Source organism: Mesoplodon densirostris, chromosome 20, assembly GCF_025265405.1.
Source record: "Mesoplodon densirostris isolate mMesDen1 chromosome 20, mMesDen1 primary haplotype, whole genome shotgun sequence".
NCBI lineage: Eukaryota > Metazoa > Chordata > Mammalia > Artiodactyla > Ziphiidae > Mesoplodon > Mesoplodon densirostris.
Window position 1 is genome coordinate 37,208,453 of NC_082680.1, and position 15,972 is coordinate 37,224,424.

Genomic DNA, 15,972 nt, shown 5'->3' on the forward strand with positions numbered 1-15,972 from the left:
TCAACTGTACCCTAAACCTTACTGGTTCACTAACCGTAACCCTAGCCCTAAACATAACGCTAACACCAACCCTACACCATACCCTAACCTGTACACTAATCTTGACCCGTACACCAAAATTATGCAATGCCATCACATGTACTTTGACACTAACACGTTTCTGTACACTAGTGTACCATAAAACTTACCTGTTCGCTAACTCTAACCCTAGCCCTAAACTTAACCCTAACGCCAACCCTACACATTACCCTAACACGTAACCTAATCCTAACCCATACACTAACACTACACGTGCCCTAACAAGTACCCTGACTGTAACAGTTTTCCGTACACTCACCTGTACCCTAAACCATACCGTTTGCTATCCTTAACCCTAGACCTAAACGTAAAGCTAACGCCATCCCTAAACCTTACCCTAACGCGTACCCAATCCTAACAAGTACACTAACACTAATCCGTGCCTTAACACTTACCCTGACCCTAACGCTTTTCCATACCCACACCTGAACCCTAAACCTTACCATTCACTAACCCTAACCCTAGGTCTAAACCTAACCCTAAACCCAACCCCAACCCTACACCTAACCCTAACATGTATCCTAATCCTATTCCTTAAACTAACACTAAGCTGTGCCCTAACACGAACCCTGACCCTAACGCGTTTCCATACGCTCACCTGTACTCTAATGTTAACTATTCGCTAACCCTAACACTAGCCCTAAACCTAAACCTAACCCCAACCCTACACCTTACCCTAACCCATACCCTAATCATAACCCATACACTAACACTAACTCGTGCCCTAACACCTACCCTAACCCTACCCCTAACCCTAACCCTAACACTAACCCTAACACTAACCCTAAACTTTACCATTTGTTAACAATTACCCTAGCCCCAAACCTAAACCTAACTACAACCCTACTCCTTACCCTAACACGTACACTAATCTTAACCAGTACACTAACACTAACCCAATACCGCACATGTACTTTGACAAAAAGACATTTCCGTATGCTCAGCTGTAACCTAAACCTTACCCGTTCACTAAACTTAACCTTACCCCTAACACTAACCATAACGCCAACCCTACCAATTACCCTAACCCGTACCCTAATCCTAACCTGTAAACCCACACTAACCCCTGCCCTAACACGTACCCTGACCCTAACAATTTTCTGTTACCTCACCTGTACCCTACACCTTACCGTTCGCTAACCCTAACCCTAGCCCTAAGCCTAGACCAAACCCCAACCGTACACCTTACCCTAACCCGTATGCTAATCCTAAGCCATACACTAACACTGACACGTGTCCTAACACATACACTAACCCTAACACTTTTCTGTACCATCACCTGTACCCTAAACCTGACATTTCGCTAACCCTAACCCTAGCCATAAAGCTAACCCTAACCCCAACCCTAAACCTTACCCAAACCGTACCCTAATTCTAACCAGTATACTAATACTAAGCCATGTCCTGACACGTACCCTGACCCTAACACTTTTCCGTACCCTCACCTGTACCCTAAACCTTACCCATTCGCTAACCCTATCCCTATCCCTAGCCCTAGCCCTAACACTAACCCCAACCCTACCCCTTACCCTAACCCGTACCCTAATCCCAACCCATACACTAACATTAACCCATGCCCTAACACGTACCCTGACCCTAACACTTTTCCGTATCCTCTCCTGTACCTTAAATCTTACCGTTCGCTAACCCTAACCCTAGCCCTAAACATAACTCTCACACCAACCTCACAGCATACCCTAACCCGTACACTAAACTTAACCCGTACAAAAAAAACTAACCCATGCCCTCACATGTACTTTGATGGTAACACGTTTCTGTACGCTCCCATGTACCGTAAACCATACCCGTTTGCTAACTCTAACCCTAACCATAACAACAACCCTACCCATTTCCCTAACCTGTACCCTAATCCTTACCCGTACACTAACACTAATCCATGCCCTAACACGTACCCTGACCCTAACACTTTTCCATACCCACTCCTGTACCCTAAATCTTACCATTCACTAACCCTAACCCTATGTCTAAACCTAACCCTAACCCCAACCCTACACCTAACCCTAACACGTACCCTAATCCGAATCCGTACACTAACACTAACCTGTGCCCTAACATGAACCCTGACCCTAACTCGTTTCCATAAGCTCACCTGTACCCTAAATGTTACCTATTCGCTAACCCTAACCCCAACCCTACACCTAAACATAACCCCAACCCTACACCTTTCCCTAACCCATACCCTAATCCTAACCCGTACACTAACACTAACCCGTGCCCTAACACGTACCCTGACCCTAACACTTTTCCGTATCCTCTCCAGTACCCTAAATCTTACCGTTCGCTAAACCTAGCCCTTTCCCTAAACATAATGGTAACACCAACCTTGCACCGTATCCTAACCCATACACTAATCTTACCCCGTACACCAAAATGAAGCAATGCCCTCACATGTACTTTGACACTAACACGTTTCCGTACCCTCCTGTGTACCGTAAACCTTACCTGTTCGCTAACACTAACCCTAGGTCTAAGCCTAACACTATCCACAACCCTACACAAAATCCTAACCCGTACCCTAATCCTAATCCGTACAATAACACTAACCTGTGCCCTAACACCAAGCCTGACCCTAACTCGTTTCCATATGCTTACCTGTACCCTGAATATTACCTATTCGCTAACCCTAACCCTAACCCTAAACCTAACCCTAACCCCAATCCTACACCTTACCCTAATCCGTACTGTAATCCTAACCCGTACCCTAATACTAATTCGTTCCCTGACACATACATGGACCATAACACTTTTCTGTAACCTCACCTGTACCCTAAACCCTACATTTCGCCAACACTAACCCTAGCCCTAAAGGTAAATCTAACTCCAACCCTACACCTTACCCTAACACGTACACTAATCTTAACCCGTACACTAACACTGACCCATTCCCGCAAATGTATTTTGACCCTAAAACATTTCCGTACCCTCCCCTGTAACCTAAACCTTACCCGGTCGCTAACCCTAACCCTAGCTCTAAATCTAACCCTAACGCCAACCCTACATCTTACCCTAACCCATACCCTAATCCTAAACCGTACACTAACACTAACCAGTGCCCTGAAACGTACCCTGACCCTAACACTTTTCCATACCCTCACCTGCACGCTAAACGTAATCATTAGGTAACACTAAGTGTAGACTTAAACCTAACCGTAACACCAACGCTACTCCCTATTCTAACCCGTACCCTATATTTAACCCCTACACTAACACTAACCCATGCCCTCACACGTACTTTGACACTAAAACGTCTCCATACATTCACATGTACCATAAGCCTTAACCGTTCACTAAACCTATCCCTAACCCTAACGCCAACCCTAACCATTACCCTAACCCATACCCTAATCCTAACCATACATTAACACTAACACGTTTCCTAACACATAACCTGACCCAAACGCTTTTCCGTACCCTCAACTGTACCCTAAAACTTACCCGTTCACTAACCCTAAGCCTAGCCCTAAACCTAACCCTAACCCCAACCCCACACCTTACCCTAAACTGTACGCTAATCCTGACACGTGCACTAACACTAACAGGTGTCCTAACACATACCCTGACTCTAAAAGTTTTCCGTACCCTCACCTGTACCCTAAACCTTACTGGTTCACTAACCGTAACCCTAGCCCTAAACATAACGCTAACACCAACCCTACACCATACCCTAACCTGTACACTAATCTTGACCCGTACACCAAAATTATGCAATGCCATCACATGTAGTTTGACACTAACACGTTTCTGTACACTAGTGTACCATAAAACTTACCTGTTCGCTAACTCTAACCCTAGCCCTAAACTTAACCCTAACGCCAACCCTACACATTACCCTAACACGTAACCTAATCCTAACCCATACACTAACACTACACGTGCCCTAACAAGTACCCTGACTGTAACAGTTTTCCGTACACTCACCTGTACCCTAAACCATACCGTTTGCTATCCTTAACCCTAGACCTAAACGTAAAGCTAACGCCATCCCTAAACCTTACCCTAACGCGTACCCAATCCTAACAAGTACACTAACACTAATCCGTGCCTTAACACTTACCCTGACCCTAACGCTTTTCCATACCCACACCTGAACCCTAAACCCTACCATTCACTAACCCTAACCCTAGGTCTAAACCTAACCCTAAACCCAACCCCAACCCTACACCTAACCCTAACATGTATCCTAATCCTATTCCTTAAACTAACACTAAGCTGTGCCCTAACACGAACCCTGACCCTAACGCGTTTCCATACGCTCACCTGTACTCTAATGTTACCTATTCGCTAACCCTAACACTAGCCCTAAACCTAAACCTAACCCCAACCCTACACCTTACCCTAACCCATATCCTAATCATAACCCATACACTAACACTAACTCGTGCCCTAACACCTACCCTAACCCTACCCCTAACCCTAACCCTAACACTAACCCTAACCTTTACAATTTGTTAACAATAACCCTAGCCCCAAACCTAAACCTAACTACAACCCTACTCCTTACCCTAACACGTACACTAATCTTAACCAGTACACTAACACTAACCCAATACCGCACATGTACTTTGACAATAAGACATTTCCGTATGCTCAGCTGTAACCTAAACCTTACCCGTTCACTAAACTTAACCCTACCCCTAACACTAACCATAACGCCAACCCTACCAATTACCCTAACCCGTACCCTAATCCTAACCTGTAAACCCACACTAACCCCTGCCCTAACACGTACCCTGACCCTAACAATTTTCCGTAACCTCACCTGTACCCTACACCTTACCGTTCGCTAACCCTAACCCTAGCCCTAAGCCTAGACCAAACCCCAACCGTACACCTTACCCTAACCCGTATGCTAATCCTAAGCCATACACTAACACTGACACGTGTCCTAACACATACACTAACCCTAACACTTTTCTGTACCATCACCTGTACCCTAAACCTGACATTTCGCTAACCCTAACCCTAGCCATAAAGCTAACCCTAACCCCAACCCTAAACCTTACCCAAACCGTACCCTAATCCTAACCAGTATACTAATACTAAGCCATGTCCTGACACGTACCCTGACCCTAACACTTTTCCGTACCCTCACCTGTACCCTAAACCTTACCCATTCGCTAACCCTATCCCTAGCTCTAGCCCTAGCCCTAACACTAACCCCAACCCTACCCCTTACCCTAACCCGTACCCTAATCCCAACCCATACACTAACATTAACCCATGCCCTAACACGTACCCTGACCCTAACACTTTTCCGTATCCTCTCCTGTACCTTAAATCTTACCGTTCGCTAACCCTAACCCTAGCCCTAAACATAACTCTCACACCAACCTCACAGCATACCCTAACCCGTACACTAAACTTAACCCGTACAAAAAAACTCACCCATGCCCTCACATGTACTTTGATGTTAACACGTTTCCGTACGCTCCCATGTACCGTAAACCATACGCGTTTTCTAACTCTAACCCTAACCATAACAACAACCCTACCCATTTCCCTAACCTGTACCCTAATCCTTACCCGTACACTAACACTAATCCATGCCCTAACACGTACCCTGACCCTAACACTTTTCCATACCCACTCCTGTACCCTAAATCTTACCATTCACTAACCCTAACCCTATGTCTAAACCTAACCCTAACCCCAACCCTACACCTAACCCTAACACGTACCCTAATCCGAATCCGTACACTAACACTAACCTGTGCCCTAACATGAACCCTGACCCTAACTCGTTTCCATAAGCTCACCTGTACCCTAAATGTTACCTATTCGCTAACCCTAACCCCAACCCTACACCTAAACATAACCCCAACCCTACACCTTTCCCTAACACATACCCTAATCCTAACCCGTACACTAACACTAACCCATGCCCTAACACGTACCCTGACCCTAACACTTTTCCGTATCCTCTCCAGTACCCTAAATCTTACCGTTCGCTAAACCTAGCCCTTTCCCTAAACATAACGGTAACACCAACCTTGCACCGTATCCTAACCCATACACTAATCTTACCCCGTACACCAAAATGAAGCAATGCCCTCACATGTACTTTGACACTAACACGTTTCCGTACCCTCCTGTGTACCGTAAACCTTACCTGTTCGCTAACACTAACCCTAGGTCTAAGCCTAACACTATCCACAACCCTACACAAAATCCTAACCCGTACCCTAATCCTAATCCGTACAATAACACTAACCTGTGCCCTAACACCAAGCCTGACCCTAACTCGTTTCCATATGCTTACCTGTACCCTGAATATTACCTATTCGCTAACCCTAACCCTAACCCTAAACCTAACCCTAACCCCAATCCTACCCCTTACCCTAATCCGTACTGTAATCCTAACCCGTACCCTAATACTAATCCGTGCCCTGACACATACATGGACCATAACACTTTTCTGTAACCTCACCTGCACCCTAAACCTTACATTTCGCCAACACTAACCCTAGCCCTAAAGCTAAATCTAACTCCAACCCTACACCTTACCCTAACACGTACACTAATCTTAACCTGTACACTAACACTGACCCATTGCCGCAAATGTATTTTGACCCTAAAACATTTCCGTACCCTCCCCTGTAACCTAAACCTTACCCGGTCGCTAACCCTAACCCTAGCTCTACATCTAACCCTAACGCCAACCCTACATCTTACCCTAACCCATACCCTAATCCTAAACCGTACACTAACACTAACCAGTGCCCTGAAACGTACCCTGACCCTAACACTTTTCCATACCCTCACCTGCACGCTAAACGTAATCATTAGGTAACACTAAGTGTAGACTTAAACCTAACCCTAACACCAACGCTACTCCCTATTCTAACCCGTACCCTATATTTAACCCCTACACTAACACTAACCCATGCCCTCACACGTACTTTGACACTAAAACGTCTCCATACATTCACATGTACCATAAGCCTTAACCGTTCACTAAACCTATCCCTAACCCTAACGCCAACCCTAACCATTACCCTAACCCATACCCTAATCCTAACCATACATTAACACTAACACGTTTCCTAACACATAACCTGACCCAAACGCTTTTCCGTACCCTCAACTGTACCCTAAAACTTACCCGTTCACTAACCCTAAGCCTAGCCCTAAACCTAACCCTAACCCCAACCCCACACCTTACCCTAAACTGTACGCTAATCCTGACACGTGCACTAACACTAACAGGTGTCCTAACACATACCCTGACTCTAAAAGTTTTCCGTACCCTCACCTGTACCCTAAACCTTACTGGTTCACTAACCGTAACCCTAGCCCTAAACATAACGCTAACACCAACCCTACACCATACCCTAACCTGTACACTAATCTTGACCCGTACACCAAAATTATGCAATGCCATCACATGTACTTTGACACTAACACGTTTCTGTACACTAGTGTACCATAAAACTTACCTGTTCGCTAACTCTAACCCTAGCCCTAAACTTAACCCTAACGCCAACCCTACACATTACCCTAACACGTAACCTAATCCTAACCCATACACTAACACTACACGTGCCCTAACAAGTACCCTGACTGTAACAGTTTTCCGTACACTCACCTGTACCCTAAACCATACCGTTTGCTATCCTTAACCCTAGACCTAAACGTAAAGCTAACGCCATCCCTAAACCTTACCCTAACGCGTACCCAATCCTAACAAGTACACTAACACTAATCCGTGCCTTAACACTTACCCTGACCCTAACGCTTTTCCATACCCACACCTGAACCCTAAACCTTACCATTCACTAACCCTAACCCTAGGTCTAAACCTAACCCTAAACCCAACCCCAACCCTACACCTAACCCTAACATGTATCCTAATCCTATTCCTTAAACTAACACTAAGCTGTGCCCTAACACGAACCCTGACCCTAACGCGTTTCCATACGCTCACCTGTACTCTAATGTTAACTATTCGCTAACCCTAACACTAGCCCTAAACCTAAACCTAACCCCAACCCTACACCTTACCCTAACCCATACCCTAATCATAACCCATACACTAACACTAACTCGTGCCCTAACACCTACCCTAACCCTACCCCTAACCCTAACCCTAACACTAACCCTAACACTAACCCTAAACTTTACCATTTGTTAACAATTACCCTAGCCCCAAACCTAAACCTAACTACAACCCTACTCCTTACCCTAACACGTACACTAATCTTAACCAGTACACTAACACTAACCCAATACCGCACATGTACTTTGACAATAAGACATTTCCGTATGCTCAGCTGTAACCTAAACCTTACCCGTTCACTAAACTTAACCCTACCCCTAACACTAACCATAACGCCAACCCTACCAATTACCCTAACCCGTACCCTAATCCTAACCTGTAAACCCACACTAACCCCTGCCCTAACACGTACCCTGACCCTAACAATTTTCTGTAACCTCACCTGTACCCTACACCTTACCGTTCGCTAACCCTAACCCTAGCCCTAAGCCTAGACCAAACCCCAACCGTACACCTTACCCTAACCCGTATGCTAATCCTAAGCCATACACTAACACTGACACGTGTCCTAACACATACACTAACCCTAACACTTTTCTGTACCATCACCTGTACCCTAAACCTGACATTTCGCTAACCCTAACCCTAGCCATAAAGCTAACCCTAACCCCAACCCTAAACCTTACCCAAACCGTACCCTAATTCTAACCAGTATACTAATACTAAGCCATGTCCTGACACGTACCCTGACCCTAACACTTTTCCGTACCCTCACCTGTACCCTAAACCTTACCCATTCGCTAACCCTATCCCTATCCCTAGCCCTAGCCCTAACACTAACCCCAACCCTACCCCTTACCCTAACCCGTACCCTAATCCCAACCCATACACTAACATTAACCCATGCCCTAACACGTACCCTGACCCTAACACTTTTCCGTATCCTCTCCTGTACCTTAAATCTTACCGTTCGCTAACCCTAACCCTAGCCCTAAACATAACTCTCACACCAACCTCACAGCATACCCTAACCCGTACACTAAACTTAACCCGTACAAAAAAAACTAACCCATGCCCTCACATGTACTTTGATGGTAACACGTTTCTGTACGCTCCCATGTACCGTAAACCATACCCGTTTGCTAACTCTAACCCTAACCATAACAACAACCCTACCCATTTCCCTAACCTGTACCCTAATCCTTACCCGTACACTAACACTAATCCATGCCCTAACACGTACCCTGACCCTAACACTTTTCCATACCCACTCCTGTACCCTAAATCATACCATTCACTAACCCTAACCCTATGTCTAAACCTAACCCTAACCCCAACCCTACACCTAACCCTAACACGTACCCTAATCCGAATCCGTACACTAACACTAACCTGTGCCCTAACATGAACCCTGACCCTAACTCGTTTCCATAAGCTCACCTGTACCCTAAATGTTACCTATTCCCTAACCCTAACCCCAACCCTACACCTAAACATAACCCCAACCCTACACCTTTCCCTAACCCATACCCTAATCCTAACCCGTACACTAACACTAACCCGTGCCCTAACACGTACCCTGACCCTAACACTTTTCCGTATCCTCTCCAGTACCCTAAATCTTACCGTTCGCTAAACCTAGCCCTTTCCCTAAACATAATGGTAACACCAACCTTGCACCGTATCCTAACCCATACACTAATCTTACCCCGTACACCAAAATGAAGCAATGCCCTCACATGTACTTTGACACTAACACGTTTCCGTACCCTCCTGTGTACCGTAAACCTTACCTGTTCGCTAACACTAACCCTAGGTCTAAGCCTAACACTATCCACAACCCTACACAAAATCCTAACCCGTACCCTAATCCTAATCCGTACAATAACACTAACCTGTGCCCTAACACCAAGCCTGACCCTAACTCGTTTCCATATGCTTACCTGTACCCTGAATATTACCTATTCGCTAACCCTAACCCTAACCCTAAACCTAACCCTAACCCCAATCCTACACCTTACCCTAATCCGTACTGTAATCCTAACCCGTACCCTAATACTAATTCGTTCCCTGACACATACATGGACCATAACACTTTTCTGTAACCTCACCTGTACCCTAAACCCTACATTTCGCCAACACTAACCCTAGCCCTAAAGGTAAATCTAACTCCAACCCTACACCTTACCCTAACACGTACACTAATCTTAACCCGTACACTAACACTGACCCATTCCCGCAAATGTATTTTGACCCTAAAACATTTCCGTACCCTCCCCTGTAACCTAAACCTTACCCGGTCGCTAACCCTAACCCTAGCTCTAAATCTAACCCTAACGCCAACCCTACATCTTACCCTAACCCATACCCTAATCCTAAACCGTACACTAACACTAACCAGTGCCCTGAAACGTACCCTGACCCTAACACTTTTCCATACCTTCACCTGCACGCTAAACGTAATCATTAGGTAACACTAAGTGTAGACTTAAACCTAACCGTAACACCAACGCTACTCCCTATTCTAACCCGTACCCTATATTTAACCCCTACACTAACACTAACCCATGCCCTCACACGTACTTTGACACTAAAACGTCTCCATACATTCACATGTACCATAAGCCTTAACCGTTCACTAAACCTATCCCTAACCCTAACGCCAACCCTAACCATTACCCTAACCCATACCCTAATCCTAACCATACATTAACACTAACACGTTTCCTAACACATAACCTGACCCAAACGCTTTTCCGTACCCTCAACTGTACCCTAAAAGTTACCCGTTCACTAACCCTAAGCCTAGCCCTAAACCTAACCCTAACCCCAACCCCACACCTTACCCTAAACTGTACGCTAATCCTGACACGTGCACTAACACTAACAGGTGTCCTAACACATACCCTGACTCTAAAAGTTTTCCGTACCCTCACCTGTACCCTAAACCTTACTGGTTCACTAACCGTAACCCTAGCCCTAAACATAACGCTAACACCAACCCTACACCATACCCTAACCTGTACACTAATCTTGACCCGTACACCAAAATTATGCAATGCCATCACATGTAGTTTGACACTAACACGTTTCTGTACACTAGTGTACCATAAAACTTACCTGTTCGCTAACTCTAACCCTAGCCCTAAACTTAACCCTAACGCCAACCCTACACATTACCCTAACACGTAACCTAATGCTAACCCATACACTAACACTACACGTGCCCTAACAAGTACCCTGACTGTAACAGTTTTCCGTACACTCACCTGTACCCTAAACCATACCGTTTGCTATCCTTAACCCTAGACCTAAACGTAAAGCTAACGCCATCCCTAAACCTTACCCTAACGCGTACCCAATCCTAACAAGTACACTAACACTAATCCGTGCCTTAACACTTACCCTGACCCTAACGCTTTTCCATACCCACAACTGAACCCTAAACCCTACCATTCACTAACCCTAACCCTAGGTCTAAACCTAACCCTAAACCCAACCCCAACCCTACACCTAACCCTAACATGTATCCTAATCCTATTCCTTAAACTAACACTAAGCTGTGCCCTAACACGAACCCTGACCCTAACGCGTTTCCATACGCTCACCTGTACTCTAATGTTACCTATTCGCTAACCCTAACACTAGCCCTAAACCTAAACCTAACCCCAACCCTACACCTTACCCTAACCCATATCCTAATCATAACCCATACACTAACACTAACTCGTGCCCTAACACCTACCCTAACCCTACCCCTAACCCTAACCCTAACACTAACCCTAACCTTTACAATTTGTTAACAATAACCCTAGCCCCAAACCTAAACCTAACTACAACCCTACTCCTTACCCTAACACGTACACTAATCTTAACCAGTACACTAACACTAACCCAATACCGCACATGTACTTTGACAATAAGACATTTCCGTATGCTCAGCTGTAACCTAAACCTTACCCGTTCACTAAACTTAACCCTACCCCTAACACTAACCATAACGCCAACCCTACCAATTACCCTAACCCGTACCCTAATCCTAACCTGTAAACCCACACTAACCCCTGCCCTAACACGTACCCTGACCCTAACAATTTTCCGTAACCTCACCTGTACCCTACACCTTACCGTTCGCTAACCCTAACCCTAGCCCTAAGCCTAGACCAAACCCCAACCGTACACCTTACCCTAACCCGTATGCTAATCCTAAGCCATACACTAACACTGACACGTGTCCTAACACATACACTAACCCTAACACTTTTCTGTACCATCACCTGTACCCTAAACCTGACATTTCGCTAACCCTAACCCTAGCCATAAAGCTAACCCTAACCCCAACCCTAAACCTTACCCAAACCGTACCCTAATCCTAACGAGTATACTAATACTAAGCCATGTCCTGACACGTACCCTGACCCTAACACTTTTCCGTACCCTCACCTGTACCCTAAACCTTACCCATTCGCTAACCCTATCCCTAGCTCTAGCCCTAGCCCTAACACTAACCCCAACCCTAACCCTTACCCTAACCCGTACCCTAATCCCAACCCATACACTAACATTAACCCATGCCCTAACACGTACCCTGACCCTAACACTTTTCCGTATCCTCTCCTGTACCTTAAATCTTACCGTTCGCTAACCCTAACCCTAGCCCTAAACATAACTCTCACACCAACCTCACAGCATACCCTAACCCGTACACTAAACTTAACCCGTACAAAAAAACTCACCCATGCCCTCACATGTACTTTGATGGTAACACGTTTCCGTACGCTCCCATGTACCGTAAACCATACGCGTTTTCTAACTCTAACCCTAACCATAACAACAACCCTACCCATTTCCCTAACCTGTACCCTAATCCTTACCCGTACACTAACACTAATCCATGCCCTAACACGTACCCTGACCCTAACACTTTTCCATACCCACTCCTGTACCCTAAATCTTACCATTCACTAACCCTAACCCTATGTCTAAACCTAACCCTAACCCCAACCCTACACCTAACCCTAACACGTACCCTAATCCGAATCCGTACACTAACACTAACCTGTGCCCTAACATGAACCCTGACCCTAACTCGTTTCCATAAGCTCACCTGTACCCTAAATGTTACCTATTCGCTAACCCTAACCCCAACCCTACACCTAAACATAACCCCAACCCTACACCTTTCCCTAACACATACCCTAATCCTAACCCGTACACTAACACTAACCCGTGCCCTAACACGTACCCTGACCCTAACACTTTTCCGTATCCTCTCCAGTACCCTAAATCTTACCGTTCGCTAAACCTAGCCCTTTCCCTAAACATAACGGTAACACCAACCTTGCACCGTATCCTAACCCATACACTAATCTTACCCCGTACACCAAAATGAAGCAATGCCCTCACATGTACTTTGACACTAACACGTTTCCGTACCCTCCTGTGTACCGTAAACCTTACCTGTTCGCTAACACTAACCCTAGGTCTAAGCCTAACACTATCCACAACCCTACACAAAATCCTAACCCGTACCCTAATCCTAATCCGTACAATAACACTAACCTGTGCCCTAACACCAAGCCTGACCCTAACTCGTTTCCATATGCTTACCTGTACCCTGAATATTACCTATTCGCTAACCCTAACCCTAACCCTAAACCTAACCCTAACCCCAATCCTACCCCTTACCCTAATCCGTACTGTAATCCTAACCCGTACCCTAATACTAATCCGTGCCCTGACACATACATGGACCATAACACTTTTCTGTAACCTCACCTGCACCCTAAACCTTACATTTCGCCAACACTAACCCTAGCCCTAAAGCTAAATATAACTCCAACCCTACAACTTACCCTAACACGTACACTAATCTTAACCTGTACACTAACACTGACCCATTGCCGCAAATGTATTTTGACCCTAAAACATTTCCGTACCCTCCCCTGTAACCTAAACCTTACCCGGTCGCTAACCCTAACCCTAGCTCTAAATCTAACCCTAACGCCAACCCTACATCTTACCCTAACCCATACCCTAATCCTAAACCATACACTAACACTAACCAGTGCCCTGAAACGTACCCTGACCCTAACACTTTTCCATACCCTCACCTGCACGCTAAACGTAATCATTAGGTAACACTAAGTGTAGACTTAAACCTAACCCTAACACCAACCCTACTCCCTATTCTAACCCGTACCTTATATTTAACCCCTACACTAACACTAATCCATGCCCTGACACGTACTTTGACACTAAAACGTCTCCATACATTCACATGTACCATAAGCCTTAACCGTTCACTAAACCTATCCCTAACCCTAACGCCAACCCTAACCATTACCCTAACCCATACCCTAATCCTAACCATACATTAACACTAACACGTTTCCTAACACATAACCTGACCCAAACGCTATTCCGTACCCTCAACTGTACCCTAAAACTTACCCGTTCACTAACCCTAAGCCTAGCCCTAAACCTAACCCTAACCCCAACCCCACACCTTACCCTAAACTGTACGCTAATCCTGACACGTACACTGACACTAACAGGTGTCCTAACACATACCCTGACTCTAAAAGTTTTCCGTACCCTCACCTGTACCCTAAACCTTACTGGTTCACTAACCGTAACCCTAGCCCTAAACATAACGCTAACACCAACCCTACACCATACCCTAACCTGTACACTAATCTTGACCCGTACACCAAAATTATGCAATGCCATCACATGTACTTTGACACTAACACGTTTCTGTACACTAGTGTACCATAAAACTTACCTGTTCGCTAACTCTAACCCTAGCCCTAAACTTAACCCTAACGCCAACCCTACACATTACCCTAACACGTAACCTAATCCTAACCCATACACTAACACTACACGTGCCCTAACAAGTACCCTGACTGTAACAGTTTTCCGTACACTCACCTGTACCCTAAACCATACCGTTTGCTATCCTTAACCCTAGACCTAAACGTAAAGCTAACCCCATCCCTAAACCTTACCCTAATGCATACCCAATCCTAACAAGTACACTAACACTAATCCGTGCCTTAACACTTACCCTGACACTAACGCTTTTCCATACCCACACCTGAACCCTAAACCTTACCATTCACTAACCCTAACCCTAGGTCTAAACCTAACCCTAAACCCAACCCCAACCCTACACCTAACCTTAACATGTACCCTAATCCTAATCCTTAAACTAACACTAAGCTGTGCCCTAACACGAACCCTGACCCTAACGCGTTTCCATACGCTCACCTGTACTCTAATGTTACCTATTCGCTAAACATAACACTAGCCCTAAACCTAAACCTAACCCCAACCCTACACCTTACCCTAACCCATACCCTAATCATAACCCATACACTAACACTAACTCGTGCCCTAACACCTACCCTAACCCTACCCCTAACCCTAACCCTAACACTAACCCTAACCCTAACCCTAAACTTTACCATTTGTTAACCATAACCCTAGCCCCAAACCTAAACCTAACTACAACCCTACTCCTTACCCTAACACGTACACTAATCTTAACCCGTACACTAACACTAACCCAATACCGGACATGTACTTTGACAATAAGACATTTCCGTATGCTCAGCTGTAACCTAAACCTTACCCGTTCACTAAACTTAACCCTACCCCTACCACTAACCATAACGCCAACCCTACCAATTACCCTAACCCGTACCCTAATTCTAACCTGTAAACCCACACTAACCCCTGCCCTAACACGTACCCTGACCCTAACAATTTTCCATAACCTCACCTGTACCCTACACCTTACCGTTCGCTAACCCTAACCCTAGCCCTAAGCCTAGACCAAACCCCAACCGTACACCTTACCCTAACCCGTA